Below are 27762 nucleotides of genomic sequence, written 5' to 3'. Positions count from 1 at the left end.
GGCTCTCGGCCTCACGTGGAGGGGTGCTGCCTCGGGTAGTAGATGGCCATCAGGTGTGGCTGATTGGCCGTCAGCTGTAGCCATTGAGCCATTGAGCCATTGAGCCATTGGCCACTAATATAACTGCTGCAGCTACGAAGGAGAGCCGAGGAGAGTGGAGGAGAGAGGAAGAGAGTCGAAGAGAGTCCTCGGTGGGTTGCAGACAAAACGGACAGCAAGTCGCACGTCCAGTGAACCCAGCCTCCAGTGAGACCGTAGTGGTATGACTCCCCTGTCTATGGCTCCGTGGGTGTTCCTTTTTGGCCTCACCATATCCTGCGTTCTTGTGTGGGGAGCGGGAGCAGAGACCCCGCAGGCCTCCCCGCACGACAGATTCATTTTTATTTCCCTAATCCTTTGAATCTCTCCATTATTTGACTCAAATTCATGTTTCACTCTTACATTCACCTTATGCTACAATGAAGTTGAACTATTTATTCTTTCTTGAAGATACTCATATAGTCTTGGTTCTGTGTTCTTAGATATGCTGCATATGCCACCCTTTGATGATTTTCTTGATCCTCATCTAAATGTGACCTTTCCTTTGATTTCCCATATACTGTACCTTCTATTATGACACGGTTTTCTCTGTATTAATAGTTATTTGTAAGTTTGATTTGATTGATTATTAGACTTCATTATAATCTGTTACCTGAAGTGTTGCAATAATCTTCTAATCAGTTTCCTTACTTCCACTCTACACACCCTACGGTCTACTCTCCTCACAGTAACTAGTGTGATCTTTAAAAAAACATAAATTTAATCATGTTACTTCCCTTTTTGAAACTTTCAGTTAGTTTCCCATCACACTTGGAATAAAATCTGAAGTCTTTATCATGTCCTCTAAAGCCTTTCCAGGTACTTCTGCGATCTCATATCCTACTTCTCAGTTTTTTGTGCACTCCCCTTTAGTCATTCTTACTGCAGTGATGGGAGGAGGTGGTGGGGTGGAGGCACAGAATGAGAAATAGAATTCTTCCTAATGGCCTTTATGTTGCTATCTCTTGCCCTAGGATTCTCCTTCCAGATGCTCACATCCCTGACATTTAGGCAGTCTCTGTTCAGATGTCCTGTCCTCAGAACTTCCATGACTGCTCTGGAAATAGTGTGTCTCCTCACCTATCCACCACTAGTCACTTATCCTGCCGTATTAATTTCTTGACATATAACAGCCTAGAAATTATATATTAATGCTTGTGTGAATGTGTGCACACACGCGTGTATGTTTATGATATAAGCTCCATGAGGTTAGAGTGTTTTTCTTGTTATTGTCCTGTTTGCTTCTCTATCCACAGGCCAAAAATAGTACCTGGCACATTGTAGGAGGTTGAGTGAGTGAATGTTGTCCAATATTTATCTTGCTTACATATATCAAAAATTCAGTTTTACTTTCAGAGGTGGTTAAAAGCATAGATTTGGGAGTGAAACTGCCTGGGTATATATTCCTCTTCTTGTGTGTGACCTAGGGGAAGTTACTTCACTTCTCCGCCTACTTTTCTGATCTGTAAAATGAAGATACTGTCTTCCTCATAGGCTTGGTATGAGTATTAAATGAATTAATCTGGCACAGAGTTGTTATATGTGTTGTTATATTTTTACATTTCATTGGTGATTATTTGAATAATGTCTATCTTCCCTACTGGATTTTTTTGAACCATATTAATTTCCCCCCCGCTATTGTATCTCCAGACCCCAACTCATAATAGGAGCTCTATAAATTGTTAAAAAAAAAAAAAAAAAAAGAACAGTTTAAGTTTTGAGGTAATGCGTGCATGTTGGTGTGCACTTAAATTCATTTCCATATTCTGTAGATATCAGTCATTGTCACTAGATGGCAAGCTTGTTCTAGGCAAGGCAAATGTTAATGGCATGGCAGATCCTCTCATCAACACTGGGCTTGCTGATCTGACAATGAGTGCCTTTGAAATAGCAAGGCATTTTGTTAATTAGAGGGACATGGCCTAAGATCAGGGCCTCCAAAGGGAGAAGATCCTGCAAATTGATCCTGGTGCAATTTTGTTCCTGTCCTAATGATAGAGATACCTCTATATTGTTCCTTTACAAGGTGTGATCACAAAATACAATGAATGTAAAATTAAAAAATTATTACAGTAAAAGATACATCGTCATTAATCCTCCTCAAAATACACCCCTCCCCCCTCGCTTTGAAACCCTTATCCCATTGTTCTTGTCACTTTCTGAAGCAGTTCTGGAAGTCCTTTTTCATGAGTGCCTTTAGTTGTGCTGTCGTGGCTTCCTTGATGTTCTGAATTGATACAAAATGTTTACCTTTCATCATCATTTTGACCTTGGGGAAGAGCCAGAAGTTGCACGGTGCCAGATCTAGTGAATAAGGTGAATGAGGACACACCACAATGTTTTTATTTGACAGAAATTGCCATACCAGAAGTGATGTGTGACACGCAGTGTTGTCATGATGAAGGATGAAGTAAAGACACTCATGAAAGAGGACTTCCAGAATCGCTTCAGAAATTGGCAAGAATGATGGGATAAGTGGGTTAGAAGCAAGGGGCTGTATTTTGAGGGGGATTAATGACAATGTATATTTTACTGTGATATTTTTTAAAATTTAAACATTCACCATATCTTTTCATCACACCTCATATGTTAGCCAGTATCCCTCCTTTTCTGTGACATCCAACTTTGTTGCATTTCCTGTCAGTTGCAACCAAAAGAAACTGATGGATTTAGTTTATTTATAGGTTATTTCTTTAGTTCTTTATTCAAATACCTATCTTTATGAACAATTCTAAAAACCTCCCTTTTGTAGTTTTCAGGCAAACAGTAGAAAAACAAAAATTTATAGGGGAAAGATGGGCAGGCCTACTTCCATTTGTCAGCCATTCAGTCAGTCAGTGAATGTTTATTAAACCTATCAGACTGACTGAAAACAAAACAAAACAAACAAACAAACAAAAAACCTTTGAGATTGAAAGATTTATGATGGTAGTAAACCATATCTTCCTTTTTATATATTTGTCCCCAGTTCCTATGGTAATTTCTTGCACATTTTACTTGCTTAATTAGTATGTAATGAGTAAATGCATAAGATAATTAAGGGCATTATAATTTAGTAGCAAATAATCTGGATCCTTGTTGCCCAAAATATTTCATCATTGAAAAACAGACTTACGTTTATGATATTAAGCCATAGATAGGCTTAATGGGTAAGGAAAAACAGAACTAAATTATTCTGTGATCATGAGAAATTACTTCTCTGAACCGCATCTGTAAAATAATTACAATATCAAGCTCAGCAATTTCTATGAGGGTTTAATGAAATAATATATGTAAAGTGCCTATAAGAGCTCAAAGAATGTTAGCTACTATTATTGTAATGAATGAATGATCAACTATGTCATAATGTAATAATGTTTGGTTATTACTGTGTTGTTATAACTTTTAAATTTTGTTGAAGCTAAATCTTGTAGTTAATTTGACACTAAGCATATCCAGTTGCTTGGATTTACATATTTCATTAAGTAATCACTTATCAGATTTTCACATCAAATGTCTCAATTTAAGAATATTGCTCGCTGCCACTTTTATAGAAAGCTAACAGCAAGGAAGCTTATTCAACTATACTAATTATTTATAGCAGGTTAGATATATTAGAAAAGAATTAGAATTAGAAGTATTTGTCATGATACTTAAGAACATTTTAACAATAGAAGAGTGAGAAAGCAAGTTATTGAAAGTCTTTAATTCTGCTAAGTCAAAATCAAGAAGCATCTGAAAAGCATCTCATTTATGACTTCCAATTAAAAAATTCTACTAAATATCCACAGAATCATTGCAAATGCTAATGAAATAAAAAGATAACCTGCATCTTAATTTACCCAGTTCAAGTGTGCTTTAAACATAATCACTTAGTGCATTTTTTTAATATTATGTTCAAAGTAACATATCAGAAAAATAGCAAAAGATCGAGGTCTATTTTTGTCTGCTGTTATCGGCTATCTTCATACCTTTTCTATTGAGCTCCTAAACCTGAAACTGGTGTTTCTCAAAGTGTGTTCCAGGATTACCTGGACTATCACAGGCCTGCTTTTTAACAACATAGTTAAAATTATTCTACTTATTTCAATTAGGTGTTTTCAAGCCCATGCCTACACCATTAGACTCTATGGGTGAGATCTGATAATCCACTTTGCTATAAAACTCTTCTTGTGGTACAAAGTAAAAGCCTTGATTCTCTGTGAACATTGAAACACTCACAAACACAAAACCTATTAGTTGCTATTAATGGTCATTGTACTTTAATAAAGCCAGTCTACAAAATTGAGTCCTATATAACTATGATTAATAAAAGAAATTGGTACTTAGAATTTAGTAAAGGGTTTAATTGATAAATCCATATATTTATATCACAAATTAATTCTGTGAAAAAAAGGAAAAATGGCATAAATAGTCTAAGTAAACACTAAATAAATGTCGTTATTATTATGGGTCATGGAATCAGTGAGCATTCCCAATGCTATAGGAATTAGTGTGGTGTGTATTAATAATATATATTTATTAATGAATCCAAACATATAGTGCCTATCACATGATATGGACTAAATACATATTTTTATGTATTTATGTATTCATTTTTTCATTTATAGACATATAAATGGACATTAATGTGGATAGATAAATAGATCAGTATTTGTAGGAAATTGGGGTTTTGGTGATGTTTTTACTTATATGGTAGGCTGCATTATTTGCTTTAATTCTTTTCTCCCCTCTCTTTAATCAGTTGCCCTGCAACCTTCCAATTCTACCCACACACAAAAAGGAGTATACTTCCTGCCCTACTCCTTCATATTGTGACTTGCCTCAATCACAATATGATGTCACAAGGCTCAATTGTGACAGTGCTCAATCATGTGACTTGTGTTGGCCAATGGGATTTTAGGAGATAAAAAAAATGATGAGTTTGTGAATTCACGCTGTCTCTCTAGGTCTTTGCCATTATCATGAGAAAAATATACCCTGACTAGCTCCAGGAAGAGAATGAAAAACATTTGAAGCAGGGCCACAACAGCAAACCCAAAGACATGAGTAAAATTCCTCTGTGAGTTCTTTGGGCAGTTTTAATGCATCAAAAGATAACTGATAAAATTTAATTCCAATTTTTTATAGAACCTTTCAAAACATTTCCTCCACAAAATCTTCCCAAGACTCTTCCTTTCTCTAGGCTGAAATAGATGCCTCTTCTCATATTTGTATTGACCTCTCCATATCTTTATTGCTGAATTTACCACATTATACTATAACTGATTTTAACTTCATTGTAATCTTGCACCAGACTGTTTTTCTACAGAGCAGGAGGTGCGTCTTAAAATGTTTTGAAAAAAAAACGTTTGTATCTCTCATATAATAAGAGCCAAGTAATATAGAATAAATGAATTAATTTATAGGAATAAGTCTAATCTGCAACATGAAATTGCATGCACTTTGGAGTGGTACAATATGATCTTATGGCAGATTGGTGTAGTGGTCCCAATTTTCACTTCCTTATAATAGTAATGTATATTCACACCCTCGCCATGTCTCGAGGTGGGAAAGAGGTACTTTGTCAGCCCCTAGTATGGGGCTTGAACATTTGCTTACCAGTGGTCTATGAACTGTTAACAGACATTGACATAAATGAAAGCCAGAAAACATAATGTAACAGTCGAGTTTGCCCTCTTGTGCCTCTGTTATTGTCATGTGAAGAACACGTCCCAAGTATCACAGTAGTCCCACTGATCCAAGAAAGATATACAGAGCAGACTTTGATCTAAACTACAGCTTGGAGCCAAATTCAGCCTACATCAGACAACCTCCAGCAACCACGCAGATGTATGAGCAAGAATAAATGATTGATGTTTTATGCCTCAGAGTTGTGGGGTGATTTGTTACAAGCAAAATTGTGGCAGTAGTTCATAATTATCAATGAAGATTTTTTTTCACATGACAAAATAATGAATAAACAGCATAATTGATTTCATATCCACAGAGGAATTTTTCAGTGATTTCAAATTTTCAAAATTAAAATGAATCTAGTATGCCTTATGACATAAAGCAAATCCTTATTGACAAAGTTGTATTAATTATATCACCATAATATCAGATGGATAGTTATAATTGTAATTAATGTTAAGCTATGAATTATACTTTTTCCTTTAAATATGTATATATGTGTATGAGGCACAAAATCACACACATACGTACATACCGAATTGTTAAAGATTAGATATGTAGTCAACACTGCTGGTTACTTATGTCCCATCATTCATGTTCCACCTTCTTCTTATAATACCAGACGCAAGGTCATCTAGAATAAAGATACTCAGCCTCCCTTTAAGCTAGTTGTGTTTGAGTATTGGACAATAGCATATGAGCAGACATCATCTCTGTCACCTATAAGTAATGAACTTAAGGGAAAAGGAAATGTCTTTCCTTCTCTCTTTCCTGTTTACTGCTAGCTAGAATTTGTATAGGTGATAGTGAGCCATCTAGGAACCCAGAGGTAGACAAACCACAACAGAGAAGGAGGCTTACCTTTTGATTATTTTGTATAGCACAACTGCTATACCAGCATGGGCCTTTCATTTGTGTGCGATTAAGCTTCTATCTTGTTTAAGCCATTGGTAATATTACATTTGAAATACATATCATAAAAATGCATAGTATATATGCCATTCATTGGATGGCCTAATTTTTAAATTATGTATAAAGATTTTTATTAAAAATATAGCTATCATACAATATTGTATTAGTTTGAGGAGTACACCATAATTTTTCAACATTTATAAACCTAAAGAAATGATCATCATGGTAAGTCCAGCAACCATCTGACACCGTACCATGCGATCACAATATTATTGACTGTATTATTCCCCATGACTTATCTATTTTATACCTGGAAATTTGGACTTCTTATTCCCCTTCATCTTTTCGCCCTTTTAAAATATTTTCAATTACAGTTGACATTCAATATTATTTGATATTAGGTTCAGATGTACAGCATACTTAGCAGTTAGACATTTATGTAATTGAAGAAGTGATCTAGTATCCACCTGGCACCCTGACTAGTATCAACCTGGCACCATATGAGAGCATAGTTGTTACCAGATTATTGACTATATTCCCTATGCTTTACATCCCATGAGTATTTTGTTACTACCAATATGTACTTCTTAATCCCTTCACTTTTCCACCTTGTCCCCAAACACCCTCCCATCTGGCAGACATCAAAATAATTTCTATATCTATGAGTTTGTTTCTGTTTTGTTATTTATTTTGTTCTTTAGATTCCGTATATAAGCAAAATCACATTGCATCTGTCTTTTTCTGTCTGACATACTCCATTTAGCGTAGTACCTTCCAGGTCCATCCATGAATTCTGCAGATGGCAAAAACCGATTTCCTTTCCTGGCTGAGTAATATTCTATTGTATGTATGTACCACCTCCTCTTTATCCATTTATCCATTGATGGACACCCAGACTGCCTCCACTTCTTGGCCATTGTAAACAATGCTGCAATGAATATATGGATGCAGGTGTTCTCTTGAATTAGAGTTTGGGGTTTTTTTCGGATAAATACCCAGAAGTGGGATTACTGGGTCTTTGTTTGTCTCTTGTTATAGCCTTTGTTTTAAAGCCTGTTTTGTCTGGTATATCTATTACTACTCCAGTGTTATTTATTTATTTTTTTTTTCCGTTTTCATCCCTTTACTTTTAGTCTCTGTGTGTCTTTCAATGTGAAGTGAATCTCTTGTAGGCAGCATTATGTAAGGGTTTGTTTTCCTGTCCATTCAGCCACCCTATGTCTTTTGAATGGAGCATTTAATCCATTTACATTGAAAATAATTGTGGATAGATATGTAGTATTGCCATTTATTATTTCCCTATATGAGGTGTTTCTTCAGTACAGCCACCATACGGGTGCTATCTTTGCTGTTTGAGCACTGTCCCCATGCCCAGGGCCAAATCTCAATCTGAATTGGTTTGTTGAGCTCTGATGCTCCATCCTGCTGTCTTCCTGGGAGATACATATGTTCATATGTATGTATATATATACACATATGGTTTTAAAGAAGTCCCTCTAAGGTTCCTTGTAATGTTGGTTTGCTGGTAATGAACTCCTTTAGCTTTTTCTTCTCTGAGAAGCTCTTTATCTCTCCTTTGATTTTAAATGATAGCCTTGCTGGGTAGAATACTCTTGGTTGTAGGTCCTTGTTTTTCATCATTTTGAATATTTCATGCCAGGCCATTCTGGACTGCAAAGTTTCTGTTGAGAAATCAGCTGATAATCTTATGGGAGCTCCCGTATAAGATACTAGTTACCTTTCTCTCGCTGCTTTTAGGATTCTCTCTTAGTCTTTAACCTTTGCCATTTTAATTATAATGTATCTTGGTGTGGGCCTGTTTGGGTTCATCTTGTTTGGGACTCTGTATGCTCCCTGGGCTTATATGTCTATTTCCATCACCAGAGTAGGAAAGTTTTCAGTGATTATTTGTTCAAATAGGTTCTTAATCCCTCACTTTCTCTCGTCTCCTTCTGGTACCCCTATGATGTGAATATTGTTACATTTGGTGTTGTCACAGAGGTCTCTTAAACTATCCTTTAAAAAAGTTTCTTTTTTTGCTTTTTGCTTTTCAATTGGGTGTTTTATGCTGCATTGTCTTCCAAATCACTGATTCTATCCTCTGCTTCATTTAGTCTTCCAGTAATTCCTTCTAGTGCATTCTTCGTTTCAGTTATTGTATTCCTAACTTCTGACTGATTCTTTTTCATATTTTCTATATCTTGTTTTATATTTGCTATCTCTTTGTTCTCACTAAGTTTCTCGAGTATCTTTATAACCATTGTTTTAAACTCTGTATCTGATAGGGTGCTTGCTCCATTTTATTTAGTCCTTTCTCTGGAGTTTTTTCCTGTTCTTTCATTTGGGATGTATTTCTTTGTTTCCTCATTTGGGCTGCCTCTCTGTGTTTGTTTCTATGTATTAGGTAGGGCTGCTATGTTTCCCAGTCTTGACCAGGTGGCCTTATGTATTAGGTGCCTTGTGGGGCCCTAGGGAACTCTCCCTGGTCACCTGTGCCAGTGCTCCAAGAGTCTCCTTTGGGTGGGTTGTGTGTGCCCTCATGATATATCTGAGCCTTGATTGCTAGCGGGTGGGATTGACCCTCAGGCTTACTGGTTGTGGGGTTTGGCCACAATCACAGCTTATGGGATGCTGTTCAAAGGGCTACCCCACTGAGTGGGATTTGCCACAGTGGACTCTGCTGCCTGTTGAGACCACCCTTTATATGTACTGCTTATGGAGAAAATTAGGTGTTGCTCTGCTGTGATGTGAAGCCAACCTCCAAGTATGTTGGTTCTGGGGCCTCTTGGGAAGGGCTCCAGTACAGACCCCAGTCACCCACTGCCTGTGACCAGCCAGGGACTACCTGGTGGTAACTTCAAAGTGATTTGTGGTTGGCCTCTGCTTGTACTAAACCTGGTGGCATGTGGGAGAGGTAGCTCTGCAAAAAGCCAGAACACCCAGCCGCCTGCTGCCACCTTCTGGCTCCCTTAAGGTTTAGCCACTGACAAAGCCTTGTGCAGTACCCAAGGTGGGTGAGGCAGTGTCTCAGGGAGTCACTAGACTGAAAAGAGTTGTATTCACCAGGTTAATATAGTTTCTAGTTTGGTGTTAGTGCTGGTTTCGAGCTACTCAGCAAAAGTCTCAGAGCACATGGAGGCCAGTCTCTGCCATCCTGATAGTTTGCCAAGAAAGAGTGCAATGTGGGCTGGGCTGGCTGCTCCCTGAGAAAATGCCTCCGGTGTTGGGGGAGTTGGGTAGGGTGGGGTCCCAGGAAGACAGCAGGGTGAAGCAGCAGAGCTCAACAAACCAATTTAGATTGAGATTCAGCAATGGGTGTGGGGGGAGTGCTCAACACAGGAAAGATGGCATCCGCTTGGCAGCTGCACTGGAAAAACACTCCACACAGGGAAAAAGGCGAAAATGGCAACTGTTCCTCCAGTTCTTTCTGCAAAGCCACACAACTCAGTCTCTCCCTGTGTGTTTTCAATGCCCCATGAGTCACTGTCCCTCCACTGGAGCCCAGGGTGACTGCAAGCAAGTGAGACTCTGGGTGGGGCCTTGAAGAGGATGCCTGGGTTTCCCACAGCCTTCTTTCTCACCCAGATGGTTGGAATCTCCACTGTATTTCACAGCCAGATGTTGTCGGGGCTCATCTTCCCAGCACCAGTATTTTGGGCTGGGGAGCCTAGTATGGGGTTTGGCTCCCTCCTTCCTCTAGGGTGTACCTTTGTGGCTGATATATTTCTCCTGATTCTCAACTGCCACATGGAGGTTTGGGGCCAGCCTGTTCTGTGTTTCTGCCCCTCCTACCAGGCTCAACATGGCTTCTTCTTTATATCCTTAGTCAGAAAACTTCAGATGGTTCTCCAGGTTGATTGTTCTATAATTTAGTTGTAATTGTAATGTGTTCAGGGGAGGAGGCAGGCACAGCATTTATCTATTCTGCCAACTTGGATCTATTCCCTAATTAAATAATTTTTTTAAATCCAAAATATGTGGTGTTAGTGCACTTGTGCATTGAGTAAGTAACCAGAAGTTTTACCATCTGCACTCTCCTGTCTAAAAATGGTCATCTTAAGCGTTTTGTACTGTTATTACCCTTGCCTGACTGGGCCAGTTATCATGTCTGCAATTCCTCTTGTGTAAGGTATTAGATGTCAAACACACCTTACCAGAGCCAGCGATCACAAGTAATTCAAAAGTTTATTACTCACTCAGGAATAGGCAAAGTGAGAGGAGTCCCTGGGCTTGGAGAAAACTGCCAAAGTGAAGAGGAGATAGGAAGGAAGCAGAGGAGTGGAGAAGGGGAGAAATGTAGGACAAGATACTGCTTGCCCACATATTAGAATAGGGCTTAAGGTAGACTAATATCAGTGCCTCTTCCAAGTCGGGGTAGGGGTTAGAAGTTGTGGGTGGAAACCAAAAACAGGCAGTATGGCATGCCTTGCACACAAACTATTTATGGTGAAATTTGAGTAAAGAGGAGTGCCCTCCTTAATGTGGATGGGCCTCATCCAATTAGTTGAAGACTTGAATAGAACAAAGAACCTCTCCTGAGTAAGAGAGAATATTACAGTACTGGCTCTCCTCTACTGTCCCACACTGCAGATTTTGAACTTCCAACCTCCATAATTAGGTAAACAAATTTATTAAAATAAATCTCTGTATATATACACAAGCTATTGATTCTGTTTCTCTGTATAATCCTGACTAATACAAGGATATAACCAAAATAATCACTAAACGTGACATATGTTCATATTCATTTTCTAGGAGATACTTCTATTTCACATGAAATTAAAATGATGGTGGTGAAAATGATGATGATAATTGTGATATTGCTATACAGATTATATTATAATTCACTTTATTTGAAACCTCACAGTGTTATATTGTCCTTAACATATTTCCAATCATCTATCTTGTCCCCTATATATTATTGATTAATTTATTTATCAAACAAAACTATTGTGTATAGCGAGCTAGTTCCAACCGTAAATCAAATAATTTACCATGACAAGTAAACAGGAATGTTTACTCAGTAAGTTTTAGCTTAGGTTTGGTCTGCAACCAGTGGAAAATGCTCCCTTGTACTAATGAATGGATTCAGTGAAACTAGCCAAAGCACCTGCCAAAAATACCTTAAGAATGTTCCTTTTACAGAACCCAAAAAATTAAGTGTTCAAAATGTTAATTCAGAGTACTAAGGGAACAAGCACATACCTTGTGTTAAGCAGTGTTTATATGAAGTGGGAATTCACATTACTGAGACTTAATTGTATAAAGATATCTGGGACCTAGCAATAATTTTGGAGTAAGATGTTTGGATAAGGCACTACTCAAGTAAGGAAATGTCTTTCTCTCATGTTTTTTTATTCAATAAAATACATTTCTAAGTCCCCCCCCCCCCTTTTTTTGTGGCGGCAGGAATGCTTTTATAATACATGAAGGAATACAAAAAGTAGTGATGATGATGGCGATGATTACGATGATGATGGTGATAGCTGCTTTCAATTTTGGGTCAAAATGGATATTCTCCAAGCTTTAGGCAGAAGTCCATTCAAAGCGGTACAGACCAAGAAAATATTTTCCTAAAGATTTGAGTCCTCCCTATTGATACCTTTCCTTACCTTGTGTCTCACAGGAAAGATGACTAAGATGAGTGCCTCTCCTATGGCTTAGAGCCCATCCTCTCCCATTTCTTCAAGGATATTTTTTCACAAATTAGTAAGTTCTGTCTTCATAGCTTCCTTTCATCACTCTTCACTATTTCCTTCTCTTCAGAAAATAGATGTATATACTTGATTTTTCCTGTCTTGAAAGTACCCTCCCTTAGTTCTGTGTACCTTGATCACATATGCTCCTTTATTCCACAGCCAAGCTGTGGGCTATATAGTCCTGCATTCTCCATCTCTTTATTCAGTAATTCTGAAGTATTTCTAAGTCAAGGCTTAGAGCTTGGGCTTTGCATATATTATCAATTTTAATTCTTAACTGGCTGACAAAATATATGTCAATATCCACTGCTCCCAATTTACAAATGAGGAAATTGAGACTGAGAGAGGTTAAAGGCCTTGCTGAACCTAAATCAAAGCCTGTCCAGTGGAATATTGATATTACCATCCTCCCCTGAAATTGTTAACTGGCGTTCATTGATTGATCGCTTACTCTGTTACTATGTGTCAGACATTGGTCAATCTTTTTACCCACATTTTTTTGTTTAATTCTCACAACATTTCTGTGAAATGGATGTTGCCATTCATTCCTCAATCTCCATGGTTCTTCCAAATTCAAATGAAATGGTTTTACTTAAATTATGAATAATCTGTTGAATGCTAGATCAAGTGAACACTTCTTTTTTTCCATTTTGCTTATTTCTTGGTGTTTATTTTTCCATTTTGTTTATTTATTTATTTGGTGTTTCTGAGAACTCTCTATAAAGGAAGATGTCTTCATTAATGTTAAAGTGAAAAATACTTGGCTTACACATATTTGTGACAGGAAAATTAGAAAATATTAATAAAAAAGAAAAACTCCACAGTAATCCTACCATTCAGAGATGCTTACCATTGCCATTTCACTGCATATGCTTTTACATTTCTTTCTGATATGCACACACGCACACACACACACACACGTCTAAATGCAAAGTCAATGAAATTTTGTAATTGCTTTTTTCACTGGTCAATAAAAGGTAATGATCTTACATGTTAATAAATACTCTTTTATAAAATAATTTTTAATGGTTGCATAGTATGGCTGTGTTATAATTCATTTGCTCAGTGCTCTATTGTTGGATGTTTAGGTTGTTTTTGAATTTTTCTTTGGCTATTAAAATAGTGCTGTGATTTTCCTTAGAATAATTTGCTAAAAGTATAATTATAAATTGAAATATACACATATTTTTAAAGTCTGGAAGACATGTCAAATTTCTCACAAATAACTTTCTGGCCCCTCCTTGATTATTTATTTGCTTCAATCATTCTTTCCAGGCCCTCTGTCTACCTCCTCAAACACTGTTTGTCAATCTCCTTTACTGATAGCTTTTTTCTCTGGGCTCTACATGTTTCTGTTTCCCAAATATTAAACTGTGCTCTTCTCACTATACATACTCTTACTGGAATATATTATTTAAGCACATAGTTTCTTCTTCTAGCTTCCTATAGCAGTTTCATCACCATTTTTTAAGCCTTCACTAACCATTTCCTGTCTACTTTTCAACTTTCCACCCTTTGCCAAGTCTCAAAGCCAATGCCTTAGATTTGCTTTGTATTTTTAATATACCAGACTCCTTTTCTCAGTACTTAGTTTTATATCTGTTATTTATTACTGCCTAACAAACCACCCAAAAATTTGGTGGCTTAAAGCATCAAACAGTTCTGTGGATCAGCAATTATGCTAGGCTCAGCTGGGATCCTTATGTGGCTGTATTCATCTCAACACTCATTACAGTAGGTGGTCTAAGACTACATAAGAAATTGGAGAGGTTTAGTGGCTTAAAACAACACAAATTTATTATCTCACAATTTTGTAGGTGAAAAGTCTGGATTGGCTCAACTAGTTTCTCTGCTCCATATTTCACAGGGCCAAAATCAAAGTATTGGCTCTTATAGGTAGACTCGAGGAAAAATCCATTTCCAAGGTCATTCTGGTTGTTGGCAGAGTCTAGTTCCTTATAGCTGTAGGACAGAGGTCCTCATTTCCTTGCTGGCTCTCAGCAGGGGGGCGGGGTGCGGGGTTGCCCTTAGCTCCTCTTCTACATCTCAAAACCAGCATCAGTGTGTTGAATCCTTCTCATACTTCCAATCTCTCAGACTTCCCCTTTTGCCCATCTCTTGGACTCATTCTTCAGCTTTTAAGTGAAATTTCAACTAGTTTTATAAGAGAAAACATGTTAACTTTGTAACTCAAAATGGAAAATTCAGGGGATACAATTGAAGCTTTTACACTTCTAGTTGGTATTCCTATTCCTTTTTTTTTTTTTCATAAAAGGAAGTGTATTAAGGTGTTCTGATACATTTCCTTTCTTTTATTCTGTCAAATTCTTTTGGTTTCAAGATACAGAAACCAACTTAAACTAGTAAACAGGTAAAAAGTTGTTTATTATAAAGCCATTGATGTCTCAGGATTCCAGAGAATGGAAACGAGTAATATTGGACCTCACAAGACTTGGATTTGGGATCTCAGGAATTGATACCACTCCCTATTATTCCCAGGAGCCCTACGGATCCTAAAATCTTCTTTCTAGATTTGTACGTATCTGGTGCTCAGTTACTCTGTTTCTCTCTTTCTATCTTACCACCTTCTAACTCATTTTGTACAATGCACATTAGAACCACCAGCAACAATTCTAAAATATGACTGCTGAGGATCTTTTCTGAAAGACTAAGATATATCATTGGACTGCCAGTGTCTAGATGGGTTTTGGGCTACATGATTATCTATGGCTGGAATGATGAGGTGGGTGAACAGGTCATAAAGGTTTGTCTTCCTAGGGCCTATGGTTATAGTAGATCCTAGAAAATGAGTACCTAAGAGAGGAAATGATGGACACGTCTTGTTAAAAAATTTGGAAAGTAGAGTTTTAAGGAATATTTAAATGATGTCATTACTCTTCTTAAATATTCATGATTACCATTATACTATATTTCTCTCTAGCCTTTTCATATTCATATTTATAGTTATGATCATTTATATGTGTGTACACTTTTTCAGTGCATAGGTCTTTCACCTTCTTGGTTAAAATTATTCCTAGTTACTATGTCCTTTTTGATGCAATTATAAATGGGATTGTTTTCTTAATTTCTCTTTTTGATAGTTTGTTATTCATGTATAGAAATGCAACTAATTTTTTTTTAATATTGATTTTTTACCCTGAAACTTTACTGAATACATTTGTTAGTTGCAACAGTATTTTAGTGGAGTCTTTAAGAATTTCTATATATAAAATTATGTCATCTACAAATAGTGACAGTTTTAATTCTTTCTTTCCAGTTTGGATGCCTTTTTTTTTTTTAATTGCCTAGTTGCTTTTCCTGGGACTGAATTGACTTCTTTATAATTCTTTATCCCTGATTTTAGAAGCTTGTTATTCAAAGTAATAGTTATTTGTAAACAAACCATATCTTATTATTTTCAAGAGATGCTGTCTGACTTATTAGCTACTATTTGTAGATCTTAAACATATTTTTTAAATTGCCGAGCTCCTCTGCATGTGATTAGGCCTACAGAAGCAGACAGAAGCTGTCATTCAGCGTTAGGGTTATGTTAGCCTAGTGGCATGAAATGGAATAGAGTCAAGTAGTGTAGGATATTGACAAGAGAGTGATTGAAGTGTTGGACCATGGACAGGGAAAACAAAGAGATGTCAGATAACTTGAGGGCCCAATGAGATAAAAGATAATGGAAATATGTGTAAGGATAAGAGGTTGGAGTCAGAAAGTTGCAATATATTAATTTATAGTTTTCAGGTGTTCATTGGAACATCTAGTGTAACTAAAGGAAAATAACTAAAACTAGAAAATCTAGTTATTGGATTGATTTTGGGGGGGGCTGACTTGAGTCAGGGTTTTACCTTGAAAATACAAAATGGTTAATGCAATTTAAGCAATATTGAAACATTTCCCAGCTTATTTGTATAGAATTATCACATTTAATACTACAAACAGCAATATTTTCTCTTTTATGGGCTTAGCAGAATATATTATCTTTTAAAAACAAATGAATTAATAACATGTTAATAAAATAAAAATATAAAATCTATTTCTAAAAAATAGGAAAATTCCACAACTACTCATTTGCATTATTGGCTTACAAAGAAGTCCAAGGTGAATGAAGAAAATTAATTTCAATGCACTGAGGTAAAATAGATTTATTGTTTTATATCAACTTTTATGTTCACAAACTTTTTGAAAAGGAAGCCATAGCATAATGTTTTCTTCTTAATTTTCCATAACAGAAAGAGTGACGTTAATATACATTTTAGGTTTATCTGCTTCTAAGCTATCAAAATTTCTTAATTCTCTTTGAATAAATGATCTAAGATCTTGTCAGGAATAACTTTGTTTTGAAATCACAGTACACAGATATTTATAAGACCAGTTGATTTTTTTTGGTTTAAATGTTTAATATATAAATTGGCATTAAGGGTCTAATATATTTTAAACTTAATATAACAATTATACCACTGTTCTTAATTGAACAGACCTTGGACTGGAGAGCAACTACCTAGGGATGCTATGTTGTTGCTATAGTTGACCAGTAGAGGTCACTATTAACGGACAAATGAAAAGTCTTTTGGAATTACAGGGCAATAGTTAAATCTCAAATTCTCTGTTGGAAATCACTAGACAGATCATAGCAATACCTCGTATAAAGACAATTTAAAAATATAACACAAATTTGAAATCAGAATATTTTTAGATAATTAAATGATAAAAGTAGATATGACTGCTTGAATGAGTTATTCAAATCATATGATTTAAGACTTCCCATCTTTGCAGTTTCCTAAACAAATTAAAAGAAGAGAGACCCCGCTAACTTGAGTTTTAGTAATTTCTTATTATTTAAGTATTTTCTTTAATATTTAATGTAAGAATATATGGCCAAAAGATACATGGAAACTGAACCTTATTTGAATTCTCTAAACCTGAACTATATTTTAGAAAGTGTAAATTTTACCCTATTAAATAAAAAAAAAGAAACTGAAATAATTCTAGTAAAAAGTGGTATAAAGTAATAATTTTTATGTTCATTTAGTTGGATGGTAACCAGGTGGGAATACGTGAGGAAATATAGCAGGATTAGTCAATAGATAAACCACCTTTACCACACGTATACCAGTAAAACCCCTAAAAATGAAGGAAATCTGTCATTTTGTGTAAATTCTCTTCTGCTTCCATAAACACAGCCTTAATCAATTAAAGATCCACTTATGAAGGAGCCATTGTTTGCAGTTCCATTCAGACATTGCTGAGTTGTCTTTTAGGCTACCCATGCGGAAAGCCTGGTAAGGTGATGAGAAAGTTCAAAGCACCTAACTTTTCAATGTGGATTTTGTTATTGAGACATTTCTTTATCTCTTTATTCATTTTAAATATTGTAGGCTAGTCTATGAATTGATTGTTGGTTCTAGAAAAGGGAGGGGGAATAAGAACACAAAGAATGAAAATGATCTAATGATATAATTCCATGTGACTTTCAGATTGCAATGCTTTCTATATTAGTTCAAGACGAATAAGTGCTGAAAATGTTTGTTAAGAAAATAAATAATATTACTTTATCATAAGTCTCTTGGTAGAAAGTGAGAGTGCTTTCTCCAACACTAATAAATCATTCATTACTTTTTGTCATGATTGCCATTTTATATTTATTCTCAATCTCTCATACTCTTCTAATTTGATCTCGACAGTACTATGGGCACTGAAATGGTCAATATTGAATCTTGGTTGCTAGATTTGGGAGACTGGTGGAACTTTGCTAAAGAGTGATATATAAAAATATTTCGGATAGAATTTGGCATAAATGATTTAAAGAATCAGTAAGATAAAAATGAATCAATATTAAATATTAAATGCTATTGGTATGTAGTGAACTAGAGGGAATAAACATTATCCGTCTCAGACAGGGGAGTAAAAGTTGCTTATAAATGAAAGTACGGTTGACCCTTGAACAACTTGGGTTTAAACTGCACGGGTCCACTTATATACAGATTTTTTTTTTCAATAAATATAGGTACAATCATCCCTCCGTATCCATGGGTTTTGCATCTGCAAAATCCACCAACTGTGGATTGAAGACTGTATTTTTGATCCATGTTTGGGAATCTGAAAATTCGGAGGGCCAACTAAAATTAGAAATGGATTTTCCACTGAGTGGGGATCAGTGCCCCTATCCCCCTCATTGTTCAGTGGTCAACAGTAAATCCTCATACAGCAAGGCTGAGACTAAGAAGAAATGCCATAATGTTAGTTTCACCACCTCACTTTGTCACTTTTGGGTCACCCTTGATCCTTTGCTTTCTAGGCAGAAATGGGCCAAACTTCCAGCTGTCTAAAGAATAACCTGGCATAGGCCCAGAGGAAGTCACAGTGAACCATAGATAGCTGGATATTCAAGCCAAATATAAGATTTTGGAATGCAAATTAAGGAATCAATTGATCCAATAAGAATATGTTTTCTTTCCTAAGATTCCTTTGCTTTTTTAGGTCAAATGAGAAAAAAATAACTTTCTTTAGGACTACAATTTAATAAAACTGCCGAGTCTGTCTCTATTATGCAAGCACACTTTTCCTTGAGTGACATGTCTGAGAGGTTATAAGTAAGAGCCTCAGTGCCCAAACCAGCCACTCTACAGATGACTCAGGACACCTTCACTAAATCCATTCATTACTCTCGCCCTAGTGGGAGTTACAAGCAAAGCCTGCCAATTAGATGTTGGTAATGTGGACTCTGCTTTAGGGAATTGAGTAAGACTGCCAGAATTCATTCCTGAACTTTAGCAGCCACAAAAGAGTATTTTTCTGTTGTCTGTAACTGATTCAAAACCAGGTCTCAAAAGGACAAGCTTCCTTTTGTGCACCATCTTTCCTAAAGTCAAACGACTAATAATGTTACAACGTCAGGTTTTTCACAAGATCACAGGAAACATCTGACGAAAGAGAAGTAAAGAAAACAAATGTCATCTTTTGACTTGATTAGCCTCTGATTTCACTCTGTTTTCTAATTTTATAACATTCTCTTTGGAAAATAATTATGTGGTAATTCACCATAAATTAATGATGCTTTAGTGTTAAGTGAGAGATTAAATCTGTGATGTATCAAGTATCATAAAAAAAAAAAAAGCTTTCTAAACTCTTTAGATGTTGGGTACAGTAATTAATGTCAGTTCATATTCAAAACTGCTTGCCTTTGCCTTGAAAAAATTATTTCCATAGTCCTATCCTCAAGCTGTACTGGCATCATTACTGTCTTCTCTGCTAATAAACACACATAAGGTTCAATGCTTTGCTTTCAAGTTCATTGACTTTTTTTTTTTTTTTTTTAATTTTTACATTTCAGGCAATTTGACTGCTTGGGTGATGTTTTGAAATTTTTGAGGAAGAGAGGTAGATTTTCTTAATAAGGATTCTGTGAACTTAAATACCATATTAGCAGAATGAACAAATCTTGGAAAATTTCCAAGTTATTTTGTCGAAAATGTCACAGAGCTCTGAACATTAGGAACTTTAGATAGTAAAATTCATAGTCAGTCCCTGTAGACTCTAAGAAGAAAGGTTTGACTGTACCCCTGTATCAGGGGTTTTGTTTTTGTTTTTGTTTTTTTCTTTGTAGAGCAATGTATTCTTTTGACTTCTAGTCCTAATTTTACTTTAGAAATTATTTTTAATGTGCTTTAGACAGGGGCCTTCTGTCCAAATCTTGAATGCAAGTACTGTGTCTTTGTTTTGTATTCTTGTACAAATATATTTTATTGGGAACCTATTTCAAAATGCTTGTTAAACATATGAGCTTATTCACATGAATGCTCTCAAGTGCTGTAAATGTAGGGGCTGAAGTTGGAACAGAGGAACCTATGTCTCATACTCATGGCTGCAGCTCACTGTTTGAGGAGAGAGGTTTCCTTCATCAACCCACTAGCTGTGCACACGCTGCACTGCGTACAGATGTCTTTCTCCTGTGATGCACACGCACAGACACACACACGCACATCCCTATGATTTAAGGGAAAAAAACACATTAGTCATAAAGCTCAAGAGTTAAAAGTAAGAGAGTAAGGCCGGGATAGTAACTGTTCAGAACTTGAATGAATTGCCAGTTTTCACCAAGTAACTGGCTGGCCTTCTCAGGCAGGCTCCAAATTCCTGTTGAAATGAAGACTTTCTTTCCTGGACTAGGCCTGGCATTCCTGGGAAACAATGGCCCTTTTCAAATAGGCTCTGAAATTTCACAGGTGAAGGGAGAGGGGCAGTCATTTGATCCCACCCACAAGAGGCCTGTTAGTATTTTAAAAAGTGAAGACCGAGCCTATCGTGGAAATGCAGGCAAAGCTGGCTAGTGGCTAAGAGCTGCAATCTAGACCAACGGTTGTGCAGATCTCTGTGAAATATGAATCAATTTCAGTGTTCTGTCTTTGACTCACATTGCAACTCTTTTTCTAGATTTTCTTAAGAGCAGACTACAGAAACACAGAAACAGGGTTTTGTTTTGTATTCTGTTATGGAAGAGCAGTATTCAAATTTTTCTTTAATTAGGAATTGACATTAGAATCTATAGAATAAAGAATTCAGTTGCTGATGTGTGTATGTCATCTTGGAAGAGATGCAAAGTAAAACTATTCCATAGATACATAAGCACATACATACATAATTACATGTATATGTAATAATTTTACCTTGCATCATTTCCAAAATGATTTTAAATTGATCTAATTATATTATAATTCAATAATTTCATTTTTTTAAAAATGTGCAGGTAGTTTTAGGACTCTTATTAAAGTATAATACTATTTGAAAGAATTAGACATATTGATCATCTTACTTATATATACAAGATTTTATGGAAACTTATTTGATCAGATCTTTCAGTGACTGACTAAAAGAAACTGAGGGTTTAGTACTCAGTTTCATGGGTGAGAAAACTAATGAAAGTTTAGATTGTGGTATTTCTTATTAATAAATAACAAATTTTATTAGGCACACCTTTCTGCAAGAGACTGAATCTTTTTTATTCTTTTTAACAATGCTGAAAACCCAAAATTGAAAATGCACCCAGTATTTAATGTAAGGCCTAACTTGGAGACTTATTTTAGACATAGATTACTGAAGACTCAGAAATTACTTGTGTTTTACTTAAAAAATAAATAATAGAACTGTTTATGAACCATTTAAATTATATAAAACTTCTCTAAGAAACATGATTAACCTGATTATTATGTAATAGTATAATGTTTTGAAATACTTTTGCTGATATTTTGTTTATTACATGGTATTATCTCCACCCACCCACCCCCAACCCTGGTCCCAATTTTAGCAGCAACCAGGGTATTATAAACTTGTATCTTAGAAAAGGGATGAAATAGCAGAATAATAAAACCAAAATATTGGCATTTGAGTTTCAAATGCAAACATAAAAAATATTTTTTGAAAAACACGCATAAAAAAAGTAAACTGGAGGAAAAATCCCAAGGTGCAATAATACATTATCAATGAAAACCAATTTTCCCAACCCACCAGAAAAATTTCTTGGGTGAGGAAGAGTACAAGAAACAGGATAAAAAGCATTTAGTATTGGCATACCACTTGAGAAGAGATTCTTTGTACCTTGTTTCACCAGCTCCTGGAGTAATGGAATTAATAATAGAACAAACTCATAAATTTGGGATTCTAGAACTAAGACACCTGATATATCAAGTGAGCTTTAGACAGATGTCAAGCTTTATATCTGTCTGCTCTTTTGCTGCCTTCATCCATCCCCACTCCCCCTTTCAGGGAGAGGAATAAAAGAGTAGAGATGAATGAAGTGGTCAAGATACCACTATAAGATGGCCTCTTAGGATCTCTTGCTCCATTAACATACTCTAGACAACAGCAGAATGTTTTCCTGTTGAGCTGAGAGACATATGGATACAGCCCAGACAACCAACAGACCAAAGGAGGGGTTAAGTGGAGGAGGAGGCTGCAGCTGACATGTACATGGACCAATGACAGAGAACAGGGGTACATATGAGGTCTGACAATTGAGTTCATGAACTTGTTGCAATGATGTTGCTAACCTTTTTTGATATCAAAGGAATTATTCATTATGAATTTGTACCAACTGGACAAAAAGTTAACTAAGTTTACTATTTGAAAGTGCTGAAAAGGCTACACGATAAAGTTAGACGACCTGAACTTATAGCCAAAAATTCATGGCTGTTGCATCACAACAATGCACCAGCTCACATGCCACTGTCTGTGAGGGAGTTTTTAGCCAGTAAACAAATACCTGTATTGGAACACCCTCCCTACTCACCTGATCTGGCCCCCAATGACTTCTTTCTTTAGCTGAAAAAAAAGGAAATATTGAAAGGAAGATATTTTGATGACATTCAGGACATCAAGGGTAATACGGTGACAGCTCTGATGGCCATTCCAGAAAAAGAGTTCCAAAATTGCTTTGAAGGGTGGACTAGACCCTGGTGTCAGTGCCTAGCTTCCCAAGGGAGTACTTTGAAGGTGACCGTAGTGATATTCAACAATGATGTATGTAGCACTTTTTCTAGGATGAGTTCCTGAACTTAATTGTCAGATGTCATATGTATATTACAATAGAAATTAGTGTAAAGTGATTATTAAGAACTATAAAAAACCTGCTAATTGTATGATATCCTCTCATATCCTTGGAGTTTACATACAATCTAAGTGGAGGATTTATAAGGAGTGGAAATGATTGAGATTACCCTAAATTAACCAAGATTATTTTTACTGCCAAACAAAATGGGGACGAGGGGAGAAAGGAGGCAAAAAATAGAAATTAAGTTTATTTACAGAAAAAGTTAGTAATTTTGCACACTGAATTTTAGGTATCATAAGCCAGATCCTCTACACTTATGAAGAACAAGATTCAATGTACAGATTTAATGCAAATCCTGTCAAAATCACAATGGCATTTTTTAAAGTAACAGAACAACAGCAAAAAAAAAAAAAAAAAAAAAAAAGATCATCAGATTTGTATGGAATCACAAAACACCCAGAATAGTCAAAGCAATCTGAGAAAAAAAGAACAAGGCTGGAGGTATCACAGATACTCTCTGACTACAAAGTGACAGTAATTAAAACAGCATTGTATTGGCAGGAAAACACACACCAATGGAACAAAATTGAGAACCCAGAAATAAATCCATATATATATATATATATATATATATATATATATATATATACATATATATGTATATGTATATATACATATATACATATGTATAATTTTTGACAAAGGAGTCAAAAACATACAATAGAGAAGCAATCCTCTTCAATAAATGGTTGTAGGAAAATTGGAAAGCCACGTGCAAAAAAAATGATTGCTATTTACCACTATATACCAAAATTAACTCAAAATGGATCAAAGACCTAAACATAAGACCTAAAACAGTAAACTGCACAGAAGAAAGCATAGGTACTAAATTTATAGACCTTGGATGCAGAGAGGATTTTATAAATTTGACCTCAAAGGCAAAGGAAGTAAAAACAAAATTAAATGGGACTATATCAAACTAAAAAGCTTCTGCACAGCAAAGGAAACCATCAACAAAACAAAAAGGAAACCAACCCAATGAAAGAAGATATTTGCAAACAGAACCTATGATAAGGAGCTAATATCCAAAATATATAAAGAGCTCATACAACTCAACAACAACAACAACAACAAAACAAAAAATACAATTTAAAAATGCACAGAGGACCTGAACGGATACTTCTTCCACAAAGACATACAAATAGCCAACAGATATAGGAAAAGATGCTCAACTTCACTAGCTACCGTGTTTCCCCAAAAATAAGACCTAACCAGAAAATAAGCCCTAGTATGATTTTTCAGGATGACATCCCCTGAACATAAGCCCTAATGCGTCTTTTGGAGCAAAAATTAATATAAGACCTGGTCTTATTTTGGGGAAAACATGGTATTAGGGAAGTGCAAATCAAAAATCACAATGAGCTACCACCTCACACCTGTTAGAATGGCTGTTATCAACAAGACAAGTAGTAACAAATGCTGGAGAGACTGTGGAGAAAAAGGAATCATCATATACTACTGGTGGGGATGTAAATTGGTATAGCCACTATGGAAAACAGTATGGAGGTTCCTCAAGAAAATTAAGAATAGATTTACCATATGACCCAGCAATCCCTTTTCTAAGTATCTACCCCCAAATTTGAAAATGTTTATCCATAAAGATGTATGTACTCCTCTGTTCATTGCAGCATTATGTATGATGGCCAAGACATGGCAACAACCAAATTGTCCTTTGATAGATGATTGGATAAAGAAGATATTGTACATATATACAATAGAATATTACTTGGCCATAAGAAAAGATGAAATGTTGCCATTTGTGACAACATGAGAGTATCATGCTAAGTGAAGTAGGTCAGATGGAAAATTTCAAAAACCATATGATTTCCTTCATATGTGGGATATAAAACTGAAAGCAACAAATGAACAAGACACACAAAAATCTCATAGACACATATAACAGTTTAGTGGTTACCAGAGGGGAAAGGGGGAATGGAAGTTACAAAAGGATAAAGGAGGTCAAATATATGGTGACAGAGGAGATTTGATTTTGGGTGATGAATATTCAATGCAATATATAGATGATGTATTATATAATTTTATAACTTGAAACTTATATTTTATTAACCCATGTCACCCCAATACATTTAATTTATAAAACAAGTATTTTTTTCTTCTAAAAAAAAGAACAAGTTTCAAAAGAAAAGATCTAAGTTCCCTGCCAGTTTGCCTAAGCTAGTTTTATTGCTTTGTTTATCCCTGTTGTCCTACAACCTCATTTGAACTCACATTGAAATGTCCAGTCATCTAGTGGTACCTCAAGCCTTGGCAATTTTATGGTTTGCTGAAAGCTACTGTCTTGATTCTACTTACTTTAGTTGCTTAAGACAACACCTATCAGTTTATTGTGAAATTGTCCATTTCAGAACCTTAAAAAAGGTCTTCTATTGTAATTAGAGCCTTATCTATCTATTCCTAAATCCCAGCTATTCTTACTAGTGGTGGTTTTAGGGCAAATATCCTTCAGTTCTTATTCAGCATGAGTCAATGGAAAAAGAAAAAGAAAAAAGAATTGGATATTTTCTAAGTAATATGCAGGCAGCTTATTAGTATAACCATTGCTTAGCATAAATTCATTATACTTCTACTTATTCTTATCACTCTGGCACTTTTTATCCCTCCATTATTATGAATATAATTACTTTTTTGGTCTTACCTTCCTTTCCTAACCAGTAAGCCATCTCTCTAATTTAATGAACACTACTCAGTTCAAATACTAGTTTCAGGGCTATTTCTTGAAAGGGATTCCCTTTTAAGAAGTACAAGTATCTAGCTTTATTATTATTATTTTTTTGCAATTTATACTTTATATTGATACTTTTAGATACTAACTGACCTAACCCATATTGTTAATACAAGCTATTAGGTTATTTGTGGTTAATATATATGACTACCAACTGTTACTGTTCAAGGTAGATAAGGGATATAATAAACCTCCTATAATCTTGCTGTCAGTTCACCAAGAAAATAATATTCTGCTACACATAGATATCTGTACATCAATAGACATAAAACAGTCTCAACTCTGTTCTATGAGCCATGAAGTCCCAAATCTCTGTTCCATGTGCCTTTCTGCAAGAGCATAAAAGTTTACTGGAAGCAAATGAGCAATATTTTAACTCTTTAATCAGTCAGATAATGCACAGTTTTCCAGAACCACTGATAAATACAGGATCATTTAAGAACAAAGCCTAGGGCACCATTTATAAGGATGAAGGCTGCAAGATTTGCAGATTCTTATAACTAGTTCATACAAAGGATCAGAAGGAAATGCATATCTAATATTTTAGTTAATCCACTTATCTAATGTCATTATTGGAAATCTAATTTAAATTAAACACATTAACAAATATCTGGTGTTGATTAGAAGTAAAGATAGATTAATCCTATCTAGAGAGTGGGTTTTGGATTAAGAGGTAAGAAACCACCCCAGAGGACATAGACCAACTAACTGCCCTTGAATCTATATGGAATGCAAGGGCACATTTTTATCACATTTTCCATGATTAATCGTGTTAAAAGGATGTATAAGCCACACAACATTTGTTTTTCCTTTTCCCTCATGCAGGTAGTTTACTAGTCTTTTCAACCTAAAGGATCATAATAAACCATTTAAAAATATATTGATTTTTTAGTATTCTGCACAGAATTCCTTCCTTCCTTTCTCTTTCCTTCCTTTTACTCCCTCCGGCCCTTCTTTCTTCATCACAAATATATGAAAAAGGAACATAAAGTAACTACTCTCATAATTCAGATAATGAAAGTAAGATTACCTTTTTAATGACTAAGTTGTCTAGATAATTGCCAAGTAATTTGTTTTATTTAATCATGAATTTATTTATAAAATAAACGTTAAAGTCTATTGCTATTTTAGGCCAGATCTATTATCCTTCTACAGATATTGATAATAGTAAATGTAATAACAACAACCAAAATAGCTAAGATTTGCATACAATTTTTCACTTATTTCTCACTGCAACCTTATGAAAAAAGCTTTATTATCTACAGTCTGAAGATAAAGGATCTAACACTTAGAAAATCTAAGTCACAAGTCCAAAGTCATACAACTAGTTTATAAATTGTGAAGTGTGGATATATATCTATGTCTGATTCTTTTTTCTTCGCATTTTTATTGTTTTCTAGCTTTATTGAGGTATGAGACTGACAAATAAAAAGTTTGTGTTTGTAGGTTGTACAATGTGATGTCAGACTCTTAATTGCTTAACTCTTACTCTCTGCCATATCCCAGACCAGTTTACCCTGCTGATCTGTGTGAAGATTCAATTTAATAGTTAATTATTGGGCAGATCTATATGTCATGAAGATTATATAAATAAAAAATCACCGTATCTTCCTATAAGGAGAATACAATTTAGTAGGGGACATAAGACCTGTGTAGCATGCACACAAATATGTGTAATACAAAGCAGAATGTTACACATGTAGAACAAATAGTTGGGACTCATCTAATTTTTTTGTTGAGGTAATAATACAGTATCCATGAAGTGAATATGAGACAGAACCTACCCTTTGCCCCTTTGCTGAACATACAAAGGAAAATTCAGAAACTTAGTTTTCTGATTTTTGAAACCCTCAGGTAGTTCAAGAACTAATAAAAAACCCAAACAAACAAACAAACAAAAAACCTATCATAATGTGAAAAACGGTAAGTACTTTGAAGAGAACTCCTTTGAAGAAAAAGGAGCTTTAAACCCCATCTTCTCATTTTAGAAGAGTAACGTGGCCTTGGAAAGAGTGGGCTTCAGTAAGAGCTTTATATGTGCTCCTGACATCAGGGGGCCTTGA

General features: G+C 35.4%; 1 long non-coding RNA gene across 2 annotated transcripts in view; it reads left to right on the top strand.

Moving 5' to 3' along the window:
- LOC141568678 (uncharacterized) overlaps positions 1–27762 on the top strand; it is a 201321-nt gene that overhangs the window by 6536 nt on the left and 167023 nt on the right. Inside the window, exon 3 of one of the 2 annotated variants that reach the window (XR_012491880.1) lies at positions 12269–12351. The exons of the other annotated variant lie outside the window; for it this stretch is intronic. This is a non-coding gene — a long non-coding RNA (uncharacterized LOC141568678). The remainder of the gene's footprint in view (positions 1–12268; positions 12352–27762) is intronic. 2 annotated transcript variants of the gene reach the window in all.

The sequence above is a fragment of the Rhinolophus sinicus genome, linkage group LG14 (assembly GCF_036562045.2).
Source record: "Rhinolophus sinicus isolate RSC01 linkage group LG14, ASM3656204v1, whole genome shotgun sequence".
Classification (NCBI taxonomy): domain Eukaryota; kingdom Metazoa; phylum Chordata; class Mammalia; order Chiroptera; family Rhinolophidae; genus Rhinolophus; species Rhinolophus sinicus.
The sequence above is the reverse complement of the archived record's forward strand: the minus strand, read 5'-3'. Positions and strand labels throughout refer to the sequence as shown.